The following is a 6,189-nucleotide window of genomic DNA, read 5'->3' on the forward strand; positions in this document are numbered from 1 at the left end:
TTTGAAAGTTGAATTGTGATGAGCTTATCTGTCAGCTGCATGTTTCCTCAGTCATTCTGTTCCGGGCAGTAAATCCATAATCACTAGAAGCAAGAGCTGTTCATTATACACATTCATATAGTTCAATTCGGAGGCCCAGAGTATCCACATGGCCGATAATAGAAACAGCTACCATTCACTTATCATTTACTTTGTACCTGGACTGTGCTCAATATTTTACATACATTTTGTTCTTTAATTCTCATTAACATATTTGATATAGGTTTTATAGATGAGGAAAGAAGGGCTCAGAAAAATTCAAATAACTTGTCCAAGGGGCAGAACTAGGGTTAAAACATGTATCTGCTTGATCTCCACGTTACACCGCAGGCCAGCTCCTGAGAGCACGCCTCTGTGGTCTACAGATGGTAGACTGGTGCCTCGGACACAGGGCTGGTTAGTTTCAGGCCAGAAGTTAGGACCCAGGCTTCCTGACCCCATCATGGAAGGAGAACACGAATGACTACTGGTATGACCTAGGATCTATACCTGGAATGTAAATCTTGGGGCCCGATGGGTTTCAGAATATCTGGTGCATTACTTTTCACCCCCAGAGGTAACTGGAACAGTACTCTCAAACCAAACACGTTATTATTTCTGCAGTAAAACTTGAGTATTCGCTATAAGTGGGATAAATAAAGTCTTTAAATAGACGCACTCAATTCATTCAGGTCAAGTACTGCAGCCAAATGAGTTACCAAAATACTGTCTTTCAGATGTTTTTGCATTTTGGAATTGTGGATAAGATATTTTTAACCTACAGTAAAAAAGACCTAGAGAAAATGAAGCAAACCCAAGAAACTTAGACCTAAGCCATACTTTGTAGTTTACAAAACACTTTTTCTCTCATTGTCTTACTTGTGAAGTAGACACCCATGTACTACAGAAAAGCAATCTGAGGTTCAGAGAGGCTAAGTGACTTAGCCAAGATCACACAGCTCAGCTGGTAACCAGCTGGGCCAGGGCCAGAACCCAGGTCCTCTGCCTCCAGGTTCTTGGACTTTTCCAAACCATAACCCACATCATACAGTAAGTCCTGAAGAGTCGAAGTTGCAGAGGTCAAATTCTTGAACGTGTTCCCTGGAGCACAGAGATGCTTCCCTCTAGAGAAGCGACTTGCCAGACTCTGCAAACTAATTTCCACAGGAGGTCTCTGGAAGGGAAGGATGAGGATGGAGGACATGACCTTGGCCTTTTAGTGCTGAGCTGTAGCTCTATCCAAGGTGGTTGGATCAATCTCTGCAGTGCATACAACCCAGCCCACATGCTTGTGGTAGCCCAGTGATATTTCAGAGGAACCATTGCCTGCTGCTTCCAGAAATTCTGATAGCAGTAAACATTTATTGACCCTCTGCTATATGCCAGATGCCTCCTTCCCATAACATTTTGGGGTGTTATTACCACTCCCCCCCATGAAGAAATGGGGGTTCAGAGACATTTCTAAGGTCCCAGAGCTGGTAAGTGATAAGTCAGAGTTGGAATAAGTCTGTTTCTGCCTAGGGGCCACACTCTCACCTGGAACACTGGACAGAGCAATGCCAGAGCCCTGGATTTTCAATCCATCCATGGGGGAATGCCTTCTCCGCTGACCCCAGGCTGCAGACAGGCAGGCAGCACAGGTTGGTTGGGGGAGTGGGGACACCAGCACGTCTTCCATAGTCATCCTGAGGGTGGCTTCAGATGAACGCAGGGGATACTCTATTTGCAAAATGCAGATGCAAGGATTTTCATTGTGCTCCAGGGGAAGGACTTTTCAAAGAGCCCTTTTACAACTGGGCCCAGGTTTTGCATGCCTCACATCCCAGAAATCCAAGTGCAAGTTGATTCAGCACCTGCTTCTGATGGCGCAGCCCCCCATCAGTAGGGAAATATGAGAGAGTGTGCTGTGTTCAGGAAACCACAGTAGAAGCATAAGGTTGGAATGTAAAATGAAGGCAGAGTTTGAAGAAGAATTGGGGACAAAGGTTAAATCATGAAGGGCCTTATTGTTCTCCCTAAAGAGATTGGGTTTTGTTCTCTAGGCAATGGAGAACCACCCAGCGGCTTTGGGTAGGGGAAGAACATGGTCGCATTTCCCCGTGTGATGGCTTATTTGACTTGGAAATCAGGGACTGCTTCCTGGAAGGGCTATCAGTTAATCTAGGATGGAAAAGATGGATAGGATGTCAACCAGTGGAGACGGCTGTTCATCCAAGGCAGAAGCAGCTGTGTCGGCCAGGTGTGTTCAGGGTTTGCAATGATATGAATCAAAGCAAACCATGTCCACATATTGAGCACTTATTGTGTACTCTACACATGCACATATATTATCTCCTTCCATCATGGTGGAAGCCCACAAGGAAAGTCATAGCTCCTAAGAGGTGGAGGTGGGATTCAGACCCATTCCCGTCAGACCCCAAAGCCCATTCTCTTTCCTTCTCACAAGTCACTTCTCCCAGGGAGTTCAGTTTGGGTTCAACTGTTCTTGCTGAGATGGTCATTGGAAAGACCCTTGGACTCCAGCTTTCCATCTTCATTCCTAAAGGTAAGGGTTGTCCCTTTCTCCATAAAGACCACTTTTCAAGGGAACAGGCTGTGGATGGAATATGTAGAAACGTGGGCATCAACCGGTCTGTCCAGCTGCCCCCTGTCTAAGGTGAGTGACCTGTAGTTCTGAGGACGGGGTTGGCACCTTCCTTGGGGCCTTGGACAGGTCTCCTGAGAGGAGTGCTTTGTCACCCTCCTTTCTCACTAAAAAGGAAAAGCCAACCATTCTGTTTCCATTTTACATCCTCCTCCATTTCAGGCCTCATCATTGCTCCTGAGGTCAGGAGGCAGACAGGTCCCACCACATTCACCATCTTGGAATATGCTGTGCATCAAAGCTGAATTTCTGAAGGGCACTTAACAACTCCAAGTTAGAGGTTTTCTTAGAGAACCATCTGGTCAGAGCTTCATCATCAGCCGGGAGAGTCAATCACTGTCCCCATCAGAGTGGGCGCTGGCCAGGTCACAGGGTGCAAGCATTGCCCCCTCTGAGGATCCACATCCATGGCAGGCCTGCTGCTCCTACAGTTTCCCTCGGGCTTTCTCACACTTGGGATCCCATTTGGGGCTCGGGGTTGGGTTAGGGTGTGGATTGCCACAATCACTCAACAGAACTTCTCTTGGGGACGTCACATCTGCCCCTTTCCCCTGTGATGGTGTGATTGGCTTTGCAGAGCTACGAAACACATTTCGCCACCCCTGGGAAAAGGAAACCAACACTTACCGAGTGTTCCATTGTGCCAAACATCAGCATCAGAATGTCAGGTGCATTGTCTCATTCTCAATAGTGCTCTCTCTCTCGCTTTCGCTCTCTCTTCTTTTTTTTTCCATTAAATTCTTGTTGTTGTTTTTAATACTCACCTGAGGATATTTTTCCCATTGATTTTTTAGATTGGAAGGGAGAGAGAGAGACAGGAAATGGATTGCATGAGGCATGGTTTCTACCAGGGCGGCTTTGTAAAGCTGTGTGGGTTGCACACTGTACAATATATTCTCACTGTAGTCTATGCAAGTTCTCTCTCCCCCAGGTTGTTCCATGCACTGTGTGGTATGTGGGGGGCCCTGGCACATCCAGGGAGCTTCTCATATAGTTTAGATTTGAAGGTTACAGCTGCATCGTGGAGCTCCCCACAGTGCCTCCATGTGGAACATTTCACTAAGTGTAGGAACTGAGACTGGAAACTGTGAATTCCTTTTTGTGAGTAATGTGGTGCTTATTCATGAAAAGAGCAGTCCAGGGAAGTGACTAGAAATGAATGTATGGAAGAACCCTGGCCACAGGGAGAAGCTGGAATGTGAATGTGTAATAACTGTTTCAGCCCCACCTTTAGGAGCCACAGGAAGAATGGCAGACTGGAGAAAAATATGCTCTCAAGCGCTGTGGTTCCCTCCTGGCCACTGTCTAGTGACACCATAAAAACAATTGGCTGGAAATAGAATTTCCCAAAGCCACCATGGAAACAAGTCAGCAAGGTTTATCTTAACTCATGAGTTGATGTCATAGAAGTTTCTGGATGTTAAGAAATAGACTGTATTATTCAGCTTGGGCTGCTGTAATGATGTCCTTAAACAACAGAAAGTTGTTTTCTCACAGTCTAGAACAGCGGTTCTCAACCTGTGGGTCACGACCCCTTTGGTGGTCGAACGACCCTTTCACAGGGGTCGCCTAAGACCATCCTGCATACCAGATATTTACATTACAATTCATAACAGTAACAACATTACAGTTATGAAGTAGCAATGAAAATAATTTTATGGTTGGGTCACAACATGAGGAACTGTATTTAAAAGGCCTGAAGGTTGAGAACCACTGTTCTAGAGGCTAGAAGTCAGAGATCAAGGTATCTGTAGGGTTAGTTTCTCCTGAGGCCTCTCTCCTTGCCTTCCAGATGCCCATCTCCTTCTTGTGTCTCCTTTTCTCTGTATGCTCACATCCCTGGTGTGATTTTCTCTTCTTATATGGACACCAATAGATTGGATCGGAGCCTATGTTGATAGCCTCACTTTAACTTAATTACCTCTTTAAAGGGCCTATGTCTGAATACAGATATATTTTGAGGTACTGTAGGGTCTCAACATATGACTTTGGTGGGGACACAATTCAGCCCCCATACACCGTCTGAAGCACTGTAGGGGAAAGGGAGCGTGTACTCTGAGGAGTAAATGATTACCAAAAGGCGGGCTGCAACATATCAGAGAGAAATCTAACCAAAGATGCGTCAGAGGTCACCAAGAAGTACAACTCCCTGTCCTCTAGCCTGGGCCCTTGGATCTCAGTCAAAATTGTCTGCAGGAATGTGGTCGGACAGGAGTCGGAGGAATTTGCAAATATCACAGCAAGGCAGAAGGATACCTCCACCTTGAGACCATCAAACCAAAGATGAGCAAATGGGAAAGGGCAGGGGAACAAACCATTCCACGTTGAATTTGAAGGCTGCTGGCCCCAGAGAGCTGTCCCTCTGAGACAGAACCAGTCACAGAGGATCCACACGTGGCATTACCTGAATATAAGGACGCACCATCGCTAGTGGGATGGAGCGTTAAATTGAGGTGACATATGTTTAACCAGTGATACATGTTTAAACCGAGTTTGTTGTATTAATCCTTCTCTGCGGTCGTTCTCTTCTGTGTATAGGTAATGTTAATAATGAATAATTATTATATTGATTTATTGAGTGCTAGAACTATGCTAAGAGGTTATGTGCACATATTACCTACTTGAATCTGTACAACCACTTGAGGTAGGTTTTAATTGAGAGCTGGGACCCAAAGCTAAAGTGAAAGTAGGTGTCAGCTCTAGAATTTGCAGTCTAGTCTGGCACATTCCACAGCCCACATACATCAGGGCCTGGCTGCTGGAACCCATCCTTGTCTCTGGTTGTTCCTTTCCATGTCGGAGAAGGGCCCTCAGTGGAGATGGATCCCAAAGAAGGCTATGAAACTCCCTGGGCTCAGTAAGCAAGGGTTGGGCTTTAAATAGTTTAAGTGTATCTCTGCTTGCAGATAGCGTCATGGTGATTGTGGTGGTGGGTGCAAGGATTAATAGGGGTGCATTGATTCTACATTCAATTTCCCTGGTCAGAGAAATTGGGTTACTTGAGAGGTTGAGAAAAAGAACATTGGTAATAAAGTTCAAAGAGATAGATTGCACTTGAATGTTCAACCTTTTCAACGCTAAGCAACTGATTACACCCTGCCTGTTTGACAGTGAAGGATGGCGGAGGAGCTGAAAATTGCAGCCCTATTTCCCAAAGATGGCTTTTCTTGTATCTAAACGAACCCAAGAATGATCACTAATTAACCTTTCTCTGGAGTCTCTGACAAGTGGCCAACTTTTGATGGGTTTCTAGAGCCCCCAAAAATCTTAGGATAGAGATGCTGATGCAGTTGTCCATGAGAAAGGAGGTCAGCCCTTAAGACTTTAATACCCAATTCATAGAAGCTCAGGGATATGATATGAATATAGCACTAGTAGAAGATGCTACTTCACATTTAAAGAAATGGAGAAAATCAAAGCAATGTCATTAGATGACATTGTCATTAGATGACAAAGTCATTAGATGGACAGCTCTTTGAGGAATCAGGGAGTTGAGTTTCCTTGATGGTTTGTAACTCACACATTTA

This window comes from Myotis brandtii, unplaced genomic scaffold, assembly GCF_000412655.1.
Source record: "Myotis brandtii unplaced genomic scaffold, ASM41265v1 scaffold494, whole genome shotgun sequence".
In the NCBI taxonomy this organism is placed as follows: Eukaryota; Metazoa; Chordata; class Mammalia; order Chiroptera; family Vespertilionidae; genus Myotis; species Myotis brandtii.